Genomic DNA, 25,118 nt, shown 5'->3' on the forward strand with positions numbered 1-25,118 from the left:
TTTAGGCAAATTAAGTTATTGGAACTCATTCATGACATGTTAGTAAATCTGTGAGTACATTTGCACATAAAAAACCTTGGTACTAAAAACCTACACCAGATTAAAGAACGCTGCAGGAAACTCAGATTTGATTGTAGGCAAACTGACGCATTCTCGCTAGTCAGCAATCAGCATACATCCCTGCCCCTGAATAGCCAGCGACCACCATGTATGGAGGTGGTAATTACTATGTATATGTGCATCCTGTCGACATGTAAACATGAAACAAAGAGAAAGAGAGAGAAAACATTTTCAGATGCTGAGACTGAAGTTATTTTAGGTGAAGTGGGGTTGAGAAAACATTTTATTTTCTTCAGTTAGTAGTGGTGTGACAGGGACAGGTAAATCAAGGACCTGGAGGGAGGTAACAGGTGCCGTTAACTCTGTGTCCTCTGTTGTAAGAACCATCCAAAAAGCGAAAATGGTTCAATATGAAACTTGATGCAAAAACATGCACAAGTACACATAAAAAAACACAACAGCTGCAGGAAGAGGGTCTTCTCAGTCACAGCTCTCTGCTGCAGACATGTGCATTGCTTGTATCATCGGAGCGACCTCTCTGTCAGGGGAGACAGCGACATGCCTCTGCTGAAGCAGTCAACAGCAAACTCAGAGGGTACATTGATGTACGTGTTATTTATATTTCTAATCTTTTATCATGTTTAACTTGCATGTGTCAAAGGCATCTACATAGTTTGAATACAACAGACCACAGTATGAATTAAAACTGTAATTTCTAATAATGACAAGCAATATATATGTGCAATCCTTATTTACACAAGCAGTACGAGAAGTCAGAAGCAGGTGTAGATTTTGTTAGTACCTAGGAAAAGATTGGAGCTATTAACATACACTTACATAAATTGAGGTACATCACTTTTCATAGGTATATGAATGAAAGTGTATGAGAACAGCCTGAAATATGTGTGTCAGGGTCTAAAGTAACAGATACAAATGTCCAGACAGACCCATCACGATACAACTACCATTACTTATTTTAGAGAAAATGTTTGATCTCATGCTCTCGATTTAGTCCTCTACATGAAAGAGTCAGGAGAGTAAAAATATAAAAACTTTCTCTTTAGAATAGAAAGGTATTTAAATTGCCTCCTCTTCTCAGAGATCTAATGTGCTCAAAGCCAATGTATCTGAGAGAGGCCACTGGGTTATTAGCCTCTTTGAAATGCGCTGCCACTGGGTTACACTGATCTTGATTCAGCATGCAGCTCATGTATTCTCCTAACCTAGATTTTAGTGCTCTTTGTGTGCTAAATCACATGGGCATTTGATGAGACAAATTGCCTTCCTTGAGGAGCAAATACAGTACCTATTATTTTTATTGTTCTTTTCTGTTTTCAGGTGTGTGTGTATGTACGCTCATATGTTAAACTGAGCGCATGAAGCACACTGATAATTCCCAGGTGGAGGGAAGTATTAGCAGTAGTTGTAGTAGTAGCCGTTTTAGCAAGGATGAGCTTAATATTCCCTGCATTTATCTTAAAGTGAAGGGGAATTTGTACAGTATTTTGGGATTATCTTTAAATGTATGTTTAAGTAGTGGATCAGAGCTCAAACCATGACTGTGTTTTTGTGCAATCTTTTCAAAATCTTTACCTTGAATCTGCAGTCAAACTTATGTGCTTCTTTGTCATAAGTTTGGTTAGAGCAGATTCTCCTGATACAGCTGAATTGTCTGATAGGGAGGCTTTTTCTCAGGTAGAGTTGATATAAAGATTGCCCATGTAAGCAAGACCATTCAGCAAGTCAGTCACTAATGTCCTACCATCACATATTTATAGAAAAGAAAATGTATTTATTAATGCAATAGATGTTTTTTTTTGCCCCCTTTTGGGGATTTTTTTTACTCACTGAGATTTGTTTAAGCTAATTTTTAGGAGGGTGTTTTCAACTGTTTTCTGTACATGTACAGTTGCATGCAAAAGTTTGGGCTCCCCTGGTCAAAACTTTGTTCACTGTGAGTAGTTAAGTAAGGAGAAGATGAACTGATCTCCAAAAGGCAATACATTAAAGATGAAACATTTCTTAAATATTTTAAGCAATCACAGCTTCTAAATGCTTTTGGTATCCAGCTAAGAGTCTTTCAATTCTTTGGGGGATTTTCACCCATTCTTCCTGCAAAAGTCTTCTAGTTCTGTGAGACTCTTGGGCTGTCTTGCATGCACTGCTCTTTTAAGGTCTATCCACAGATTTTTAATGATGTTTAATTATGTTTAGGTCGGGGGACTGTGAGGGCCATGGGAAAACCTTTAGCTTGCTCCTCTTGAGGTAGTCCATTGTGGATTTCAAGGTGTGTTTAGGATCATTGTTCTGTTGTAGAAGCCATCCTCTCTTCATCTTCAGCTTTTGTGATGTCTCTAGAATTTGCTGGAATTTAACTGAGTCCATTCTTCCCTATACCTGTGAAATGTTCCCTGTGCCACTGGCTGCAACACAAGCACAAAGCATGATCAAACTACCTTTGTGTTTTATAGTCAGACAGGGGTTCTTCTTATGAAATTCTGCACCCTATTTTTTCCAAACATACCTCTGCTCCAAAAAGTTCTATTTCAACTTCATCCTTCCACAGGACCAAAAAAAAGTATCAGGCTTGTTAAGATGTTCCTTTGCAGACTTCTGACACTGAATCTTGTGGCGAGGACACAGGAAAGGTTTTCTTCTGATGACTCCTCCATGCAGGTCATATTTGTACAGGTGTCGCTGCACAGTAGAACAGTGCACCACCACTCCAGAGTCTGATAAATTTTCCTGCAGGTCTTTTGCAGTTCAATGGGGGTTTTGATTTGCCTCTCAGAATTCTACGAGCAGCTCTCTGGGAAAGTTTTCTTGGTCTTCAAGACCTCAGCATGACCTCCACAAATCCTGTTAACTGCCATTTCTTAATTACATTACTAACTGTGGAAACAGCTTCCTGAAAAGACTTTGCTTTCTTCTTATAGTCTTCACCTGCTTTGTAGGCATCAATTATTTTAGTTTTCAATGTGCTAGGCAGCTGTTTAGAGGAGCAATAATGCCTAGAAAATATTGCAGTATTATTTACAGGCCATATCCCCTTGTCCTATTCCACCTGTACATATCTAAGAATCTATTTGCCATGTTTCCATAAAACTCCTTCCCATTCATGTTTTCAAGATATTAGTCTCCCAGAAAACCAAAACTAACTAAAATATGGACTTGAAATTAGTTACGTTTTCTCAGATGCAAAACATGTATTACCAAAGAAATGTAATCCTGAATCACAATGAGGTTGAGAGTGTTTGGCATGCAAAACAACAGCTCTCAGCTTGGATCAGGAAACTGTGTTACAGTTGGGATGTTAGATGAAAAAGGTGAGGAAGAACAAATAGAGACAGATGAGAGGTGGTACAGTGTGTGCGGTGGTGGGGTGGAAGGGCGGAGGGGTGCAGCAGTAGCGGGAGGAAGGTCGGGTCACCTCATTACTCTGATGGCTTTCACATTATTCCAGTGTCACAACCATGCTGGAAAATCAGATGCTGCATCATTCACCTTGGACTCACTGATCATCTCGATTCATCAACAGCAGGACACACACACACACACACACACACACACACACACACACAACACACACACACGGCCCATTTATTTTAATTATCATCACGTTGCTTGTATTATATAGTATCAACAGCCTCATGTTTTGTTTCACCTCATTTACTGCATGTGACCTGAATGCACGTACATAAAAGACAGACAACACCGACAGAAATGCTAATAAAATATAATAGAACTTCTATTACTGTTAGCACTGATAATTATTTTATTAATGTCCAGTATAAAGGCTGAAAGATAATTTATGAGGTTGTTTTTGCACAGTGAATTTCAATGACAAACAGCAGGGTCAAATTATATGATAATTCCTCCTCGGCATATATTACATCTCTGAAATCCCATCCAATACTTCTGTCTGTATTAAGGTAATTAATGCAAAGGAGTGCCCATGTTTTGCGGCCCTTGTGCGTTGACAACAGCTCCTCCTGATATTTGTGTCTGTCTGTTCAAAGACTCCTCTAAAGAAAGAGATGCATTCAGCAATGACCGCCTCCCACGCAGCTGGCAGGAATCAAATTATGGCCTGCCAGCTCTCTGCTGCTTTGGCAGTGAATTAATTGTTCTTCTGCTATGAAAAATCACATGCTGAGGAGACAATTGTTCTTTCTGATGCTGTGAATTTGTTTACGGCTGTAGTTTGAAATGGCCCTCACCTTTGTGAACAAAAGAGCCGTGCTGGGGTCAAATTTCAATGAGCTCAGTATTGAAAACAATGCAGGTTACAGATTGTTAGGGTGTCTTAAAACTTGTTCTACCAAATCCTTGTTCACAGTAATATTGCATATGTTAGGCAGAAGTTCCAGGGGTTTCATTTATCAAAGCATGCACAGAACAAGTTGTTGTGTGTGTATGTACAAGAAAATGCATGTTTATCATCACACAAACTCACGCAATGAACAGTGATAAATCACCTGTTTTCCATCCATCTGCTTGTGCAAGTACAGGCTCATACACATGCAGATATGCATGGGTGGCTTAGGAGACAATGGGCCCCTGGGCACAGACATGCAGGAGGCCCCATCACCTCTCCTCCACAGGAGCAAGATACACAGACTTAAAAGCTGTTCAGCCACCTTTTCTATTCCATCTCTTTTTATTTATTTATTTTTTGTCTGAGCACAGAGAAGTGGTGGAAGTGAAATGTTCTTACATACCCCATGGGTGGGGTTAACTGTAACAGGTAGAGTGTTAGTTGTAACACAATTAACACAATTGTGTTTAAGTTTAACACAATTCCATACAATTATATCTATATACTACAGGTTGATAGTGTTTATGGATCTATCTGTGATACATCTATCCATCACTCATCTAACTACCAATGCCTCATCAATGGAAATATCAACACATTACAGATACATAGTATGTGTGGATATTGTAAAATTTTCTCTTTTTATCTGTGATAGACCGATAGACAGATGTATGTAGAAACCTATCTCTCCATCTGCATCAGGAGAAGGATAGGTAACTATACAGGTATCCGTCCATCTGTTAGTCTGTCATCCATATTCAGTGGTTGGACTGATAGATGAACATAGATTGGGTAACCTAGATCCACATGTCATAATATGAGTACTTAATGTATGAATACTGAAAAGACTGTTGCATTGTGTGTCAATAAGTTACCTGACAATTAGATATACAAAGTATCTCTCATTTAATTAAGGACGAGTTTAAACTGAACAAAAGTTATGCTGTAGGTGGTTTTGTTTAACACCACGTTACAACTAACCTCACTGTGTAACTTCTAACAAGCCTAGCTGACACCTGCTGGGAGGGCTCCATGTCATTGGTCCGACAGCCCATTAGTCCGATTTCCCGATACATGATTATACTAGGCTATACTGTATTTTTGTACAATAGAGGATCAGCAAACGCAACAAAAGTAGGTTACTGGTCGAGATACAAGTGCCATAGAGAGAAGAAAATGAAACACCATAACCTCCTGTTATTAACTCTGGGGTCCGGGTTGTGTGGGGAGCTCTCCGCGGTGCTGAACGGCTCCCGGCGGGTGTATTTCTGCCTTGATGGTGCGCCGCAACCGGGTTTGGGTCAGCTGGGAGAGGCGAAGCAGGCTCACGGCTTATGTGTTTGCCCCTTTCTTTTTCATTTTAACCCACATGTAACCCAGGTTATCAGACATTAAATATTACAGTGTAATCCAAAAATGTCAGTTAAAAATGATAATGGTAAAACTCATATTTTCCATGCAGAAATAGATTAGAAATGGATTAAAAAAAAGACAAACTAGTGCATTAATAAATTAATTCATTCTAAAAAAGGTTAAAATCTCTAATCTAAAAATGTTTTATTTAATTTCATTGGAGGTGAAAGTGCTTAATGTGTTCAGTTTGTGATGTTTGTAAAGATTCAGGTGACATGGGAGGAGGATAGCGCTGAACTCGGCGAGTTCAGGTGATCTGTGCGTGATACAGGGCTGATATTCCTCACCAGCCAATCAGAGCCCAGCTCGCTCCGTGTCAAGCTCACTTGCATTTCCGATTAACTCTTTCTGCTGCGCGAGCGGATCAGACACAGACGCATCTTGGATTGCTCTGAGGATTTACATGTTGGATTATACTGGAGAAATTGATATTTTACTTTTTAGCTGGAGAGGTTGAGTGGATAAAGTTTCCCTTTTTGGCCGTTCGTCGAATTAAGTGGAGACATCGTGTCGCCGTCGAGCTGAGGAGAAAACGTGAGTGTTAGCTAACTTGTTGCCGCTGTGTTTGCTAACAGCAGTCATATTAGCTGTTTAAAGTCGAGCAAGAGCTATTGCTTTGTGAAGTTAGATATCTAAAAACGCTATTTACTCTGTCCTCATGTCACCTGTCTCTGCAAAGTTGACAAAAACCTGGAGTTTGTGAGTCGTGCTCCTTTACAAGTTGGAGTGTGTGCCTATGACAGAACTTTTCTGGTGAGTGAATTTTATTGATAATTTTGTGAGTGAATTAGTTGGTACCGACCAGTTGTTTACTGTTAAATAATTGCGAAAATGCTAATTTGAGCTTGCATTATTTCTGTACATGCCGTGTGTAAGGCCATGCGCTGTAAATCCCCCCCCCGCCGTGTTTTCTTTTTGTTTTTTTTTTAATACCGCGGTGGCAGTGAGAGAGTGAGAGTAATATTGTGCGGTCGGAGCAACTAATTCATGCAGAAATGTTTGTCAGAAAAATATTTTAATGTTATTTCTGATCAGTTGTCATGTATATATAGTTGATTTAATGAACATTAATGAGAAGCAGAGTAAGATTCATCCATAATTTAAGCCGTTTAAGACTCTAGATGTGTGTTAATGTTTAAAGGGCAAATGCGTAATTTTTCTTTTGGCCTATTGCAGGCCGGGTCTATTTCCTTGTCCTTGTTTAAGCTAGATTGGTGTGTTTTCAAGAGTGTGGACTTCTTCTGCTGCTTCTCTGCGCTGCAACAGTGGTAGTAGAGTTCAGCAGTCGTGGCGAGCCAAGCTTATTGATGAGACAATTCTGAGATATCTGAGCTGTTGTATCCATCGTCATTCTGGTAGGACTGATTTTTGCCATGACACTGAGGGATTTTGGTTCTTGCAGACTTTGTTGTTAAAGGACATTAAGAGAGAAACTGTTCGTGCTTTAAAGGAGCATACTGTAATTTTATTGTGTTGAATTTGTATTTGATTTCATTGTTTGTTGTAAATTGATATTCAACTTTATTCAACGTTAAGAAATTTAAAAACTCATTGTGTTGACAATCTTAAAGCATAGCTTAACTGTAGGGTTAAAATTAGCATAGGATAAACTTAAAATAGATCTTTAACACATTAAGAACTAAAAGTCACTAACAATAATAGGTTTTGTTTTTTTTGTTTTTTTTGTTTTAGGTCACAGTGTGAATAACATTGTTGAAGAAAGGGAAAGACCTCATTGTTTATTGTGACAAATGTTTATTTATTATTTGTTACACAAATAATTAATACAGTAACGTGTTTTTAAACTTACCTGTTTGTGTGATTTTACTCTTGCTACTTCATGCATATTACTAAACACTCCCTCCTCCCGTATCGAACCTAGAACCTGATAACTGGTCCATGTGATAGTGAAGTGATACACTGATACCGTTTCTGTACCACCCAGTGTCTACCCTACTGAGCTAGAACTGAGATTGGTTACACACACCATGATCTTTTCCTAACCCTAACCAAGTGGCTTTTGAGCCTAAACCTAACCAGTCCTTAACCACAGGGCATCATGATGATTTTGGAACAACGGGACTTCGGAACAATGGGTTTAATATGGTTGGAACAATGGGATGTCGGAACAATGGGCTGTCGGACCAATGGGCAGGTCCCGCTGGGAGTTGGTTACATATTTCAAAATGGTGCTATGTTTTAGGCAACAAGACAGTTATTAAGATGATAGATGGTTGGATTTGGTGACTTACACAGAGACAGCTCAGTAATCGAAAAACAAGTATGACAAAAAATTCATTTATGTCAGCCGAAAACACTGTTACTGAACTACTGAATGCTGGAAGTATGAAAGGATCAACCCTGTGTAAACACTTAAAAAGTCCATGTTACAATTTACCCCGCGTTAGGAGGTTCCACGCACTCTCCTGGTTGGTTTGAGTCTCTTTGTGGCTGCTTTCCATCTCTTTTGTAGTCAATTTGAGTCTGTTTGTGGTTGCTTTGCCTCTTTTTAAAGTCATCTGTGTCTTTCTGTAGTCATTTTGAATCTCTTTGTAGTTCCTTTCTATCTCTTTGAAGCCACTTTGTGACTTGTTGTGGTTACTTTGTTTCTCTTTGGTCAGTTTGGGTCTTTTTGCTGTTGCTTTGTGTTTCTTTGGGGTAATTTTGTGTCTTTTTGTAGTCATTTTGAATCTCTTTGTGGTTGCTATGCCTCTTGCTGTTGCTACCTAGTACCTCTTTGTAGTAATTTTGTGTGTTTTTAGTTGCTTTCCATCTCTTTGAAGTCATTTGTTCTCTGTTATTTTCAGGGTCTTCAAAGTTGCCCTCCATTGCTCTGCAGTCATTTTGCAACTCTTCATGGATACTTCTTTTCTCTTTGTGATCATTTTTAATGTCTTTGTTGTTGCTTTGCCTCTTTCCATAGTTGCCTTGCATCTCTTTAGTTACTTTGTGATTGTTTTTCCCCGTTTCTTGGTCATTGTGAGTATCTTAGTGTCTCTTTGCAGCTGTTTTGGATGGCTTTGTTGTTTTTTTGTGTCGTTTTATGTTTCCTTGTGGCCATTTTGTGGACAGTGGGGCACTTAGGGGCCCCTTTGGCTGCGATTCATTAGTATTTCAACATGCCCCTATTGTAGTACTCAGCCTCGTGGTAAATCTCTGCCACTACTACAAGTACTGCTCCGTTTGTCTAAAAAACTTAAGTGAACTTGGTGAGATCAATCTTTGGAGGGCTGAGGGCACAAGTCAACAATGATGGTCACTGCAGAGTTGTATTTTCATCCATAATGCATCCGCCTCTGGTGTGGCTCAAACAACAGGTGAAAAACAAAGAGACCTACCCCACTTCACAAGAACGTGAAATTGTGAAAATTTGACTGCCTGCAGTAAGACAACCCAATCACCAGACAAATGTATTGTACTTCTCTGTAAACCACGGATATGTTTCATTTGTCAACAATGCTGTGGTGCATATGTGGTTAGGTTTAAGCACAAAAAATATTTGTTATCCTTAGGAAAAGATCATGTTTTGGCTTAGAACACCCACAAAATAGTGGCACATGAATTGGTGGAAAGCAGGGACGGGTTGGAGGCTCGAACACTGCTGAGTCAGTAAAAACACCCAGGATCAGTGGCTTAAACGCCGCTGGGAAACTGAAGCTAACTGCAGGGTGTGTGTTTTTTGGAAAAACGGGACTTCAGAGTTATGGCTGTATGTAAGATAATGGAAAAATGGGCTTTCGGTTTAGTGGAATATGTTTTAGACTAATGCAGAGCAATGGCATGACATTGTCTATTGTTTTGAGAAGGACATTTTCAGTTTAAATTAGCACTCATTACCTAGCCTAAAAAGCTTCAGTACTTAATGTCTATGCAGTGCTTCATGTAACAGTGTTGTATCAGGTTGATGTGTACCCATGTGTGTAGTAGAGGAACAGAGGAGTTAGACTAAAACAAGACCTGAGGATACTCTCACTGCTTTCTATCTTCTCTGCTCCAACATGATTTATTATGTGTTGTTAGTGAATCAGGAGCTGTGCAGTCTTAATGGTGGCTTGAACACAACACAGCCACCAGACTGATTCTATTCATGCCCCAGTGCATTGTGGTGTATCTTTTATAGACCTGTGGGTGAGTCTGTGCCCTGTTGTCACACACACAGCCATCATTCTAAGAAAGAAAGAAAGAAAAATTGACTATGATTCAATGAGTTATTGATTCTGCATCCCTGGTTTGATTGAATGTGCGAGTGTCCTTTGCTCTCTGTGGCAAAACACATCGAGCGGTCCTAATCAGCAAGTCATGAAAAGCATTTTTTTAATTTCAAATTGAAATGCTGATAGTAAATAGTAGAGACCCAGATTAGATCGCCTCAGATGGAGGGATATACTGACAACATAACAAACAAAACAAAAATGTCATGCTCCCGAGAGAGAAATACAGTTTGGCTTTTGTAAAGCAATCTGTTATCAGTTCGTCATCAGACTTCTTTCAAGCATTCTGAAGTGCAAAGCTGCAGTTACATTATGTGTAAAACAAACAGGAACATAAATAATGGCATATAACTGATGCATATGCCCAAAAATGTTAAAAATAATTAATTGAAAAACATTGGTGGGAGAAAAACACACCTGGATGGTGTTTCAGCTGGGAAATGTGTTTGAGCAGAGACTTCAATATCTTCATACCTCTCTTAAACAAAACAAACTGACATAAGGAAATATTCTTATCTATTTTCATTATTAAATAAGCAAACTTGATGATTTGGCACAGTCGATCCCAATATCTTATGTCAGCTCCATTAAATTTGTACTCAATTTACATCTGTTTTGCAAGGGTTAGTGGTACTTTTTGTGGTTGGTGTTGGGCGGTGGTGGCATATGCCTGCGAGTCACTCATCTGGCTGAGCAAATCAACTCACTAGTCTGTAAACTCTCCTGATGACTTCTAGGTAGCTAGCTGCTAGCTAGCCAGATTTATGTTTTCAATTGTAAACATCAGTAAACCGAGGAAAATATGGAGAAAAATTAGGCATCAGCTGAGCTAGCATCTTGCTAGCCATTGTTTAGACCTTGGAAATAACCTGGAACGTGCTGCTACATATTTTTAATGGGATATCATAAAACTTGGACAGAGCCATTCAACCAGGAGGCTTTTTTCTATATGCTGATCTGACTGAGCAGAGGACTCTGGGAGAGAAGAAGAGGAGGCGTGTGCTTTGCAGTAAATAGGGACTGGTAAGATGGTGGGAATGAGAGATGCTGTCCTGTTCCTGCTGTGGATCACCGCTCTTCGGTGTTTAGAGGTGACTGCAATGTGGCGCTGCCCATATTTGGGAGGAGAATAAAGACGGGTGTAACGGTGGGAATGAGAGGTGCTGTCCTGTTCCTGCTTATGATTACTGCATTTGTTCAGAGACAGCTGCAGTGCGGCGCTGCCATGTTCGGCTATGGCGACCATGCAGATACAGTATGTCAGGATGTGTGAACATCATTCCACAACCAGAAACCATGGATTACCAGAACCATCCCGAAACATGGACAATTATAAAGCAGCAGCCAACAATGCAAGAATATGCAAAAAAAGACTAAATTAGAGTGCACAAGTGAAAGGAGCTGATGGGCTCACATCTCACTGGAGCTGTACCTTGTATCAATTCATGTGACAAATAAATCATTCACTCACTGATTGATAAAATAGAAAAATACAACCGTACACCAATCCAATTTTTTTCTCTTTTCCTGAAATAAGACTAACGTTAACTAACATTAGCTTGTTAACTCATCATAAAACACACTTAATTTAAACTCAATAGAAACAAAATAAAAATCAACTAAACTGTCTTAAGGCTGAGGCAAACTTTTTGCAATGTCTGTGGACAGCAGGGGTCACACAGACGCACATGCAGTTCCAATCATAGTGCCATTTCTTCACTGTTCTAGGAAACGCAAATTCGCCAACTATATGAGGGATGAATTTTTCTATAACTTCATGAAGGGATAAAGAAACGCATAATTAAGGGCAAAACCCTTTGAGTGACACTGACAGCCTGTTTGCTGGTAGTGACCTAGGTTTCACTGTCAGATTGACCTCTCGCTCCTCCACAATGCCACCCTCTCACCCAAATATGGTCACTCATGGCTCCAAAAAAATAACATGGCAACAGCTGAAATGTCGAACTTGAGGCTTCAAAACGGGAGCCCAAAAACCAATGGGTGACGTCATGGTAGCTATGTCCATTATTTTTATCGTCTGTGGTTAGGACATGTCTGGTGCTCTCCTAGGTATTGATAATATCTGATATTTGACATTTCCTAACTTAAACAAAATAATAAAACAGTTTTACTTCTAGTCCAAAAAAGAAGACCAAGAATGCACCACTCCGAGACTTTTTAGCCAGTTAGAACCAATTTTTGACTCCTCCTTAGAATTAGCCATTTATATCTACATAGGGAGTGGGTCCTCATTTATAGAGACTGCCATGTACACTGCCATGTTTATACAAAGGCCCATAACAGAAAAACCAAACACTGGCTCCAAATAGGGCCATTTGTGTTTTCACATCGGCCACTGCAGTGTAGAGCAGACTCAGAAAAATACTGATTCATGAAACTGCTTAACTCAGGTGACAGACAAAATGCCGAACTTGAGGCTTCAAAATGGGAACCCACATACCAGTTGACCTAAGGCTAGCCCATGCCCCCCTCCACTCACTCGGACAAAATATCAATATTCAGTGACCAGTGCTATGGCAGGGGTCACAGTACACGGCATTTCGCAGGAGGCAATTGATGATTTTTGAAGACATAACGATCAGATGTCATTGAGAAGTAACCAAAAGGGCCTAAACTACGCATTGGAGGGATATATTAATCATTTTATTGGTGAAAAGGTTGATGAAAAGCTTAAATTACAAGCCAAAATTCACAGGTCCCAGTGTAAGCGTGATAAACCGCACCTCGTTGCCGAAATTTTGGTGCATCAAAGTGCCACTGAAGTTAAGATTTTTGGCTCAGAATATGAGAAAGGTTTAACGGCCTTTTTACCATCTTTACCAAGAGCGTCTCTTCGTTAGTTTGGTGCTACAGTATTTACACTGAATCACTCAGCATAACATTTGCCAACCTTTGTTATCTCTGCGATTACAGATAAGTTAATGAAGCTAAGCTCCAGAAGTTAACGTTAGTTTAACTAGAGCCCTTTGGACAACAGCTAACAATGATGTACAATCACCAAAGTACAAAAACTAGAACAATATAGGCTAAAGAACTCCAAGCAAACAAGGTGACATGATGAACAACGCAGCTAGGAGCTAATGTTAGGCTAACTTTAGCTAATGTTAGCTAGAGATGTTAAAAATAACTTTATATTTCTTTCCAGCAAAGTGACAATATGTTGCCTAAAACACGATGTTGACTTACCTTATTCACGTTGAGTTGATGTTGTGGTCTACTGCACAACTTTATCCAAAGGAGACACTTTTCTCGGTTGAGATGTGGTTTAGGAAAGGTTTAGCCTCTCAGGATACCTTGTGTCGCATGTACCCCATGCACACCATTTGACCATTTTTAAACCTCAAATTTCAGAAAAAGCTCATAAAACCGAACGAAACTGACTTTCTGTAATGCATTTCAGTGGATGTCCAGGCAGAGAATGTCTGAGTGTATGGGAATGGCTATACGCACTGTGATTGGCTCATCGCATTTGAGGGCGGGGCTTAGCCATAGGTCAACTGCTGACATCCCTGTAGCTATATCTATAGCTATATCCTTTCTGGTCGCCCCTATGAAACATTTTTGGGGGCACCACTTAAATATTGTAAATTTTTTCACTTATCAGCTGATATACTTGCATTCTTTGCACCACATTTTCAGTGATAAGGTATTCCTTATAACTCATCAAGCTGCATAATCTATGCTTTCATGGCGATGAACTGTCATTCTTTACCTTTATTGAATTTTTCATACTTGGAGGAAACCGGATTAAAAAGGCAGAATACTGTAACTACATGCACCTACAGTGTGATCAGCAATTTAGTACTATAAATAAGATTATTCGGCCAGGCAAAAAAGAATGCTTTTGCGTTTGCTTTTTTTTTTACCTACATGTGGATCTATAATATTATGCAGTGTTAATAACAGAACTCATTGTTATTCACTGTCCCTATGGACGTCACTAGGATATGCTCTCATGATTGCCTTATGATTTAGAGCGTTGTTCAACAAGGTCTCCAGTAATAAATCAGCCTCCCCTTCTTCAAATGAAGTGTGTCTGTGTGTAATAAGTTCATAAATACTGACGCTCACAGTCCATCACCTGGCCATTAGTCCATAAATAAATCTTTGTCGAGACTGGCAACAATACAATACTGATAATACTGTCAAAGTTCATCTGATTGAAGGTGTTCTGTTATAAAAACAGGATACTCTGCTCTTCTCTTGATTTTACTGTTGTGTTTTTGGTGGACTGCATCCCCAAATTCAGTTCCTGGCTGTTATTTAGTATGAGACTGGCAGATGGTGTGTTCAATGCTTTCTGCCTTCAAGGTGTGTTTGTGGCCCAAAGCTGCAGAAGAAGCAGATGCATTTCCTGTTTCAGTTAATACATCATCTGCTCTCCCCTGACCCATATCTGTATTCACCTTGTTCAATGAGGCAGCTGCACACGCGCACACACACACACACACACACACACACACACACACACAGCTTCCAAATACCTGCTACTTTAACCTGCATCCCATTTGTTTGATGTATTTTCATGCATTTATAGGTAACAGCCTTCCACTAATTTGTACTAATCCTTTCAATCCGCCTGCCATCTGCTCTCAGCCTCTCTCACACAGGCCACATTTCACTCTATGTGGCCTCTTTTCACAACTGGCTAAGTGTTTATAATCAGGTTATGTATGAACGTGTGTGAAACTGTCACCATGTCCACTGTCTGGAAGAACAGATTGGCATTATTTTATTTTTGAAAACCCTTATTACAGATGTACGTGTCCTTACCCACTGGTAGCTTTGTCACCTTCTACCTATGCCAATCCTCAATGCCTATGTGCAGTTTCACATAGATTGACCACATCAGTGAGTAGAAAAACATGGGACAGAATGACACACTGACAGTTTCCGTGATTATGTACAGCATACCATTCGGCCACAGGGGGAGCCACAGCGACTGGTCGCATTTTAGCGATTTTTAAGCATTTTTCTGTTGTTATAGCGCCACTCAGTTGCCAATTAGAGTTAAATTTCTCCAGTCACCTTGAGGCGTCCTGTTCTACATATCTACCAAGTTTAGTAAACATCGAGATGGCGGTTAGGCCTAGATGAGAAAGTAGCTCTCTAGCGCCCCCATTTTGTTTGATCGGGTCAATAATGGAGGGTTCCCCTCAGATTATGTGTGGTCATATGCCTACACAATTGCGTGGTGATCGGTGAAACCCTTGCGATGTTACACACCTTTATGTGATGTGCCACGTTCTCTGCAATATTCATTGCCTTATAGAAGCTCAGTTTTAGTAAGTTTTCCAACGTTTGCCAAGAGGGAACTTTAGATATTGGTCCCTAGATTATGTTCACCGAGTTTCATGTAGATTGGTCAAAGTTCCTAGGAAGAGATCGATTTTAAGTGTTTTTTTTTTTTTCAAAAAATTCAAAATTCAAAAAATATATAACCGGAAGTTATAGGTTCTTGGGGCAAATTTGTTCCTTGTGAGGAGAGGCATCTCCGTGCAAAGTTTCATGTCTCTGTGACATACAAGGCATGAGATATGCCCATTCAAAGTTTGCAATTTCAATCGGTTGCTATAGTGCCCCCCTTTGGCTCACTGATGTAATATTGCTTCATTCACATCCTCCCATGACCCTCTACCACTGTGCCAAATTTCACATTGATTGACAAAGTCAGTGAGTAGAAAAAATTTTTTAGTCATCTTTTTTTTCTTCAGTATTTCAGTAGTGTAACAGTGTTTCTAAGTTTTATAAGAAAAACAATAAGGTTAAAGAGTAAGTGGTTGGTCTATCAAATGTACGTCCGGTTATTCACCCCATCTTCATCAAAGTGCTTTTCTGGAGCTTTTCTATGGGGCGTTTCAGGACTGTCTCCTGTACAGCGGATGAGCCTGTTTACACCTGGTATTAACATGCATCTTGGGTGATCTGATCACACATGGAGAGGGCTGAATATAAATCTAAACAACCACCAAGACGAACTGTAATCTGATCACTCAAACTACTTGTCAAGGTGGTCTGGGACACATTTGACCACAACCTTTTTTTTCTTCACCCAAACAGTTTTAAAAGCTAATCACAACTTTGTTAAAGAAGGCAAGGAAGGTGAGGAAGTATTCAGCTGGCAGTCACCAAACAAGAACGCATCATCAATTTGCGGATTGTTAGTAACATCTGGCTAGCTAACGTTAATGTTATAGCCAACATATGGGTCTTGACCACTAGTAGCTGGATGGAATGATCAGTCGGGTGATTCGTGCTAAGTATGAAAAAGAAAAGGAAGAAGAAGAAGACATAATTAATCCTCAAGAGCAAATTAAGATTAATTTAAATTACAAAGTACATGTTCTTCTTGTAATGTTACAAAGCTCAATGCACCAATTAAAGTAAGCTTTCAAGTCTCAAATTTACAGCATATTTTTTCAGTCTACTAGCCAATGATACAGTGCTGGACATTCAAGTCTAATTTTATTTCATCCATAAAGTGTCTGCAGGGCTAACCTGAAGCACTGCCTCTTATTTTCCTAAATATATTTAACAGACCTTCAACACTTTCTGAAGATGATGGTTAAAAATAGAAAATAAACTGGTTCATTTTAAGGACTATGATGAAGTTTTGAATGTATCTATAAACTAATGTACACATACTAAGGCTACTATAAAAGCCAAAATAGTTAGAACTGTGTCCTGCGTTCTCTCACACATACAGCCATGGGTGGATTACTAAACGGGCACAGGCCCAGGGGCCTAAAGTTTCTGGGGGCCCCTGGCCTTCACTTGCAAAATATCACTCAAATAAACATGCACTGACCGGGAAGAGTTTTGCAATGACCACAAAAGACCACAAAGAGATCCAAAAAATGCAAGAGACACAAAATAACTACAAAAATGTATTTAACAACCACAAATAGACACAAACCGACCACAGAGAGTCACAAAACAACCACAAGGAGACACAAAAAGACACAAAATGACAAGAAGGCACCACAAAATGACCAAAAAAATAAAAACAACTCAACAAGACCCTACAAAAGACTACAAAAAGGCAAAAAACAACCACAAGGAGACATGAAATCACTACACAAGACACAAGATTACTTCAGAGAGACACAAAACAACAACTAGGAGAGACAAAATGACTTAAAAAGGCACAGGATTACCTCAAAGAGACACAAAACCACAAAAAGATGTGTAACAACAACAAAGAGATGCATAACCCCCACAATTTCTGTGTGTGACTCTGCTTAGGGCCCCATTGCCTGATAATCCACCCGTGCATACAGCTGGTACTCTATACACATATAGATGATTGCACACTTCTCTTTGGAAGCTTTTTATTTACTCATGTTGGCACAGGGTGGTGATTACTGTATGCATTTTAATCAGGGCTTATTTTTTAAACTGAAAACAACAACTTTTTGCACCAATTGCCGTTTTTAAAGTGCTGCTAAAAGTGTGTAAATGCTCACATTTTTTTAGACAGTGTGGGAAAAAATTGCCCCCCAAATATTTCTTTTAATTTCCTACACTGCATGGAGGTTTATACTTGATCCTTGTGTTGAGTTTGTTTTGTTTCCAACTCCAGAAAAGACCCTGTATGCACACTATATTTGCAGGTATAGACACTTTATATTTGAACATATGGCTCCTGAAAAGCACGCAGCAGCTGCCTGTACTGTACGATTTACAAATACATCACCACAGCAAATATGAACAAGAGAGCAAAACCAATTTGCCTTCTGATTAAACCCAAAACATCAAGTATCGGAGGACGACCCTCGTCCGGGCTTAAATTGATCGGAGTGAAACTGAACTAATTAGGTCATTACGAGGCGATTAAAGGGATTACACAACAGCAGAGGCCAGTCTGACATTTGCCAAAAACTTGCATCGGCATGCAAAACAGAATACTAATTCACACTAATGGAATGTGTAATATTCCATGTAGCTGGAAAAATATGCATCTGGGAGCATAAATATGCATTGAGAAATGGGTATTAGCTGTAGACGCGCTCCTGCAGGCATTCATTTGGCGGCAGAGATACACTTTCTGGTTATAAACATGGCATTTGTCTCAGCGGTCATTAATTCTGTCCAAAGCTGTATGCAAAGTCTACTGAGTCACATTTCACTTGTATAGGTGCAAAATATTCTCCAAGGTAAGTTTCCTTTTCTGGCATGCTATAGGCTTTATGATAATGAGAGGGTAATTACCCAGTGCTTACTTTAGTCCTGAGGTAATTTGACCATAGCAACCACTGTATCAGGCTTACTGATAGCTTGCAAGGGATGTGAAAGTGCTTCACCACATGCGATAAAATCCGAGCATCTGTCTGCATGATTACAGATGAGTCATGCAGTTTTACCCCAGCTTAAATCCACCACAAACTCTGGAGCGTGTGACCCTGCTTTGCATACAGCACTATATAACTGCCTCTTTCTGTGGGCTAAAAGTGGTCGAGTGAATAGTCTTGGAAGAATCTGTTGTGGCACCAGTCCAGCAGTCAGCAGCAGGGCAGATTTTCAGAACCCAGAGCCAACAAGTGGCTGCAGGGCCGGAATCCTTTCACCAAGCAGAAATACCTCACAGTTAGGAGTGGGAATCTTTGGGCACCTCACGATTCGATTACGATTACGATTCAGGGGCTACGATTCGATTATAAAATGATTATTGATGCATCTTTAATTTATGTATATTGATGCACTTTTTCACAACACACATTTCTTTTTGTCTCACTGAATAAGCATTCAACACTTGCAATTTTTAAAAACAGTGCATTTGTAATAAGAAAGAGTTGAATTCATTTCCATTATATTTTATTAAACATATAAATGGAAATGCTTGCAAACTGTAAAGTTACAACTTCGTTGTACGGAACCAAAGGTAACAACAGGTATCTTAAATCACAAGATAAAATGCGCAGTTTGAGTAACAAATGATTCGGTGGCAACAGACGTCCACACATCACATGTAACCGCGTTCCTACCTGCCTTCAACAGTGAGGCCATGACTTCTGTTTTGGTTTGATGGTAGAGTGTCGGTGAAATAGCGTCGGGATGGGATGGTGTATCTGGGCTCCAGTGTATGCAGCATTGCTCGAAATCCCTGATTTTCCACGACAGAATAAGGACGCAAATCCTTGGCAATAAATGCCGCGATGGCCTTCGTAATTCGCTTCGCCTTTTCCGATGAGGGTGGCAGCTTTCTAATTGCTTCCTCGATTGTTCTCTGGTCGGTAGCACCACTAGTTGCCGCAGCAATAACAGCCTGCCGTCTCCCTGACTCCTCCGTCAGGTGGAATCGAGTTACATGGCTTCTCATGTTTGTTGTGTTGCCAAAGTATTTTATTTTAGCACGACACAGCTTACATATAACGTGGCTCTTGTCCAGTTCGCTTCCGCCATCAACGTTGTAGAAGCCGAAGTATTTCCACACATGTGCTTTTAAATTAGAAGAAGCTGTTCAGCTCTCACGGCGAGGTGGGTAGCGGTCAGCCATGTTTGTTTTCCTCTGTGCGTGTGTCGGCGTGTCTGCTCCAGGTGCGCATCCCAAAGTGTCCCAGAGATGACACGTACCGCGCTTCTTAGTTCCGCATTATTTAGAACCTTCTGTATTACTCTAATTAACAGATTTAAATAATCGAAATTTGGACGTTTGTGAATCGATTCAGATTCGTCCACGTCCGAATCGCAATGCATCTAAGAATCGGAAATTTCCCCCACCCCTACTCACAGTAATGTGCTTCTCACATCAAATAAAGGCTTTGAGTTATCCAATGTCTATTCACATGGAGTAGAAGTATATTCTGTCCCCAGTGAAGAAAAGGACAGAAATGGGGGGGCTGAGTAGAGCAGCCTCTCTGTGAACACTCATTTTCATTCCACTTTCCAAACTGCATCTCTTAATTGATTGCATTACACAGACAATTTGACTTTTCGTGTGAGGCAATTTAACAGTTGATGAATATGGCACAATCGGGGTGTTAATTCCATGAATGCTTGTAAGAAGATTGCTAGTGAAATGGAAACCAAATAAACACATGGTGATAAATTAAACTGTAGTCCATACAATTCAGTGATTCATCATTATAGAGGCTGACCTTTATAATACAGTGGTAATGAAGTCATGCTTTATATATAAACGCCTTATGAGAATATATTAACCCTTTAAAGACGGACATCCTGTGGACAGCGGTGAGAGATCATTGTTTGCATGATCCTGTTTGAATAGATTTAAATTCAAGATTCAAGATTAACTTTATAGTCCAACAAAGTGGGAAATTTGTCTTGGGTTCTTCACCCATGCTGCAGCCATTGGAATATAACATACAACATAGTATATAAACAAATCAATATTATACACCAAACATAATTACGATGACCTCAATTATTAGTGTCTACAACATGATGCCGGGCAGTGCATATACCTAAACCATCTCCAATACATGTGCATGTCCATGTACAAAAGTGTTAGAGTAAGTAAGTAAGCCAGTAATGGCTGCGGGAGATTGTTGTCTGCATATTCCTGTATAACTATTGATCAAAAATAAAAACCATAATAGCTAGATCATTTGTTCTTTTTGCAGTGGAAAGTGAAGGATTCTTTCTTCCCCATCATCACGTGGTATTTCGCTGTTTTAAGCCAGTATTTCCCCGTGTTGGCCACAGGGCATTGTTGTTTCCATAATCCTGTTACGTATTTAAATATCTCAAACAAAAGCTAAGGCCTCTGTCTTCCCTATCATCATGTCATGATTTTACTTTATGTGCAAATATGGTACTTTGCTCTAATTATGATGATATTTCCCGGTAATGGCTGCAGTTGTTTGCATAATCCTGTATATATGTTGATCTAAAATAAGAACCACAATAGCTAGAATATTCATTCTTTTTGCAGCAGACAATGAAGGCCCCTGTCTTCCCTGTCATCATGTCATGATCTTATGTTACTTTACCTTACGTGTTGTGCAAACACGGTATAATGTTGTAATTACACCAGTATTTCCCCATGTTGGCTGCGGGACATTGTTGTTTCTATAATCCTGCGCACATATATATATCCATATACAGTACAGGCCAAAAGTTTGGACACACCTTCTCATTCAATGCGTTTTCTTTATTTTCATGACTATTTACATTGTAGATTCTCACTGAAGGCATCAAAACTATGAATGAACACATGTGGAGTTATGTACTTAACAAAAAAAGGTGAAATAACTGAAAACATGTTTTATATTCTAGTTTCTTCAAAATAGCCACCCTTTGCTCTGATTACTGCTTTGCACACTCTTGGCATTCTCTCCATGAGCTTCAAGAGGTAGTCACCTGAAATGGTTTCCACTTCACAGGTGTGCCTTATCAGGGTTAATTAGTGGAATTTCTTGCTTTATCAATGGGGTTGGGACCATCAGTTGTGTTGTGCAGAAGTCAGGTTAATACACAGCCAACAGCCCTATTGGACAACTGTTAAAATTCATATTATGGCAAGAACCAATCAGCTAACTAAAGAAAAACGAGTGGCCATCATTACTTTAAGAAATGAAGGTCAGTCAGTCCGGAAAATTGCAAAAACTTTAAATGTGTCCCCAAGTGGAGTCGCAAAAACCATCAAGCGCTACAAGGAAACTGGCACACATGAGGACCGACCCAGGAAAGGAAGACCAAGAGTCACCTCTGCTTCTGAGGATAAGTTCATCCGAGTCACCAGCCTCAGAAATGGCAAGTTAACAGCAGCTCAGATCAGAGACCAGATGAATGCCACACAGAGTTCTAGCGGCAGACCCATCTCTAGAACAACTGTTAAGAGGAGACTGCGCCAATCAGGCCTTCATGGTCAAATAGCTGCTAGGAAACCACTGCTAAGGAGAGGCAACAAGCAGAAGAGATTTGTTTGGGCCAAGAAACACAAGGAATGGACATTAGACCAGTGGAAATCTGTGCTTTGGTCTGATGAGTCCAAATTTGAGATCTTTGGTTCCAACCGCCGTGTCTTTGTGAGACGCAGAAAAGGTGAACGGATGGATTCCACATGCCTGGTTCCCACTGTGAAGCATGGAGGAGGAGGTGTGATGGTGTGGGGGTGTTTTGCTGGTGACACTGTTGGGGATTTATTCAAAATTGCAGGCACACTGAACCAGCATGGCTACCACAGCATCCTGCAGCGACATGCCATCCCATCCGGTTTGCGTTTAGTTGGACGATCATTTATTTTTCAACAGGACAATGACCCCAAACACACCTCCAGGCTGTGTAAGGGCTATTTGACCAAGAAGGAGAGTGATGGAGTGCTGCGGCAGATGACCTGGCCTCCACAGTCACCGGACCTGAACCCAATCGAGATGGTTTGGGGTGAGCTGGACCGCAGAGTGAAGGCAAAGGGGCCAACAAGTGCTAAACACCTCTGGGAACTCCTTCAAGACTATTGGAAAACCATTTCAGGCGACTACCTCTTGAAGCTCATGGAGAGAATGCCAAGAGTGTGCAAAGCAGTAATCAGAGCAGAGCAGTGGCTATTTTGAAGAAACTAGAATATAAAACATGTTTTCAGTTATTTCACCTTTTTTTGTTAAGTACATAACTCCACATGTGTTCATTCATAGTTTTGATGCCTTCAGTGAGAATCTACAATGTAAATAGTCATGAAAATAAAGAAAACGCATTGAATGAGAAGGTGTGTCCAAACTTTTGGCCTGTACTGTATATATATATATATATATATATATATATATACATGTATATATATATGTAGGTATACACGCACAAAAAGCAAAGGCATCTGTCTTCCCCATCATTATATACTTTGTTTTTTTCCCCTGTAATGGCTGTGGGAGATTGTTGTTTGCATAATTCTTGATACATATAGATCTAAAATAAGCTAGAGCATTTAATCTTTTTGCAGCAGAAAACTAAGAGCTATGACCTCCCTGTCATCACATCATGATATCATGTTACCTTACATGGTGTGCTGTGCAAACATGGTAATTTGGTGCAATGACGCCAGTATTTCCCCATAATGGCCTCAGGAGATTGTTGTTTGCATAATCCTGTATACATGTCGATTTAGATTAAAAACCATTTGTGCAGCAGCAGAAAGCAAAAGTGTCTTACCCATCATCATGTCAGGGTTTTCAAATGTAAGATAAGGTAAGGTGGCTTTATATTACCTTACATGCCGTGCAAGCGTGGTATTTCACTGTAATTATGCCAGTATTTCCCCGTGTTGGCCACGGGACATTGTTGTTTCCATTATCCATTACTTTGCCATAATTACATTGGAATTTCCCAGAGAATTACCATAGTGGCCACTGGAGATTGTTGTCTGCATAATTCTGTCTATACATTGATATATAAAATTAGAACCATAATAAGTATAACATTAATTTCTTTTAGCAGCAGAAAGCTAAGGCTTCTTCCCTGTCTTCACATCATCACTTTATGTTACTTTACATTACATGTGATGCAAATGTAGTATTTTGCTGTGATTGCGCCAGAACTTCACCATTATGGCCACGGGGGATTGTTGTTTGCATAATCCTAATGATTTGATTAAAACTATAATAGAAAAAGCATTCATTCTTTTTGCAGCAAGCATGGCAAAAACGTGCGATGGCACCATTGACATGAGTGACTATCTATTTCAATCAGGAGAGACATTTCTTTTGGAAAGAAAATTTTTAATTACAAGTGCACATGAGAATGAAGTGTGAAAATGTGAAAAGTCTTTGGCGATTAGACCTCTTGGAGATGGTGAGCTATAAGGAGGGTGATGTATCCATAGCCAATTAGGGAACCCCCCCAAAACAGTGTAAAGAGTGAGAAGGACGACAAACCGTTTGACGTGAGGCAATCCTTACCTTACTAGGAGGCAACAGGCTTCTAACGAAACAAGCAAATGAAGATTAGGAGGGAATGCACTGCGAAAAAAGAAAACATGAACAAACTGAAACGAGGAGGCAGTGAAATGTGAATGAGCAGATTTAATGGCCTGCATGACTCCTGAAAGGGGTAGTTTGACCTTAATGAGAACGTATGGTCGGGATGAGACTGGTACAACAAATGGGGAGCTGCTATCTAGTAAACAAGGGATGTGAGATAAGCATTGAAAAGGAAAGTGGCAGTGGGAGGCTTGATGAGGTCTAACCACTGAAATGGAGCCAGGTGTGAAATGGCTGTGGCAAGGGATAAGGGTCATATGGCAGAGGAGAGGCTGGGGAGGGGCAAGATTCTGGAGGCCATGGGTGTCTATGTGTTGAAAAAAAAAATAAAAGGTCGTAAGTGAAAGATCGTAAGATCAAACAGAAATTAAGGTCAGAAGACCAACTTAATATAATGCAAAAGAAAAAGCAAAGGTCCAGCGACCAAACATAAATTAAAGTCAGCAATTTTCAGCATGACAGCAACTGAAATTAAGGGTCTGATGACCAAACTGAGATTAACGTGACTGGTGCGAGGTCCCAGTGACCTGGGCTATATGTGTAGAAAATAATAAAAGGTCAATAAGGACCAAACATAAATAAAAGGTCATAAGACTGAAAGAAAACTAAGATCATACAGTGGTGGAAAAAAGTTTTCGGACACCCTTAAAATTTTACACAATCTCAAATATTATCATGAAATATTTGTGGAAAAATCTTTTTTGTGTTTCAAAAGGTGTGGCTGCATTAGACAGATACAAACAAATACAAATTATATTTTTTTGTTTATTGTTTACAAGAAAAACTAACAAAACTAAATTCTTGACAGTTTCAATATGTCAGTTCTCAACATTGTCGGTATCAAAGTCAACAAATAACAGAGAATGTGTTCAAAACTGAACAAAAAATAAATAAACCATCACATCATCAAACTAATATTTAGTAGTTCTGCCGTTGGCACGTAGTAGAGCTCTAATCCTGGCTGGCATGTTCCCCACGAGCCTTTCACACTGTTGAGGGGTAATCTTGTCCCATTCTTCTTGAATTACTGCTTTTAATTCTTCTAAATTCTTTGGTTTATGCTTTGAAACAGACCTTTTGATAATCCACCACAGACTTTCAATGGGGCTCATGTCCAGGGATTGAGCTGGCCACTCTAAGACCTGGATACTGTGCTCCTGCAGC

The 25,118-nt window shown here is 39.8% G+C and overlaps 1 long non-coding RNA gene across 3 annotated transcripts in view; it reads left to right on the top strand.

Annotated features, from left to right (window-relative positions):
* Window positions 1-6,155: 6,155 nt before the first annotated feature.
* Window positions 6,156-25,118, top strand: part of LOC117249087 (uncharacterized) — a 55,226-nt gene continuing 36,263 nt past the window's right edge. For 2 of the 3 annotated variants that reach the window (XR_004500955.2, XR_004500954.2), the window contains exons 1-2: window positions 6,156-6,325; window positions 6,471-6,544. This is a non-coding gene — a long non-coding RNA (uncharacterized LOC117249087). Of the gene's footprint in view, window positions 6,326-6,470; window positions 6,545-6,967; window positions 7,583-25,118 lie in introns of those variants that run through there. The other variant, XR_004500953.2, reaches the window with a different exon arrangement.

This window comes from Epinephelus lanceolatus, chromosome 23 (genome assembly GCF_041903045.1).
Source record: "Epinephelus lanceolatus isolate andai-2023 chromosome 23, ASM4190304v1, whole genome shotgun sequence".
Lineage (NCBI taxonomy): Eukaryota > Metazoa > Chordata > Actinopteri > Perciformes > Serranidae > Epinephelus > Epinephelus lanceolatus.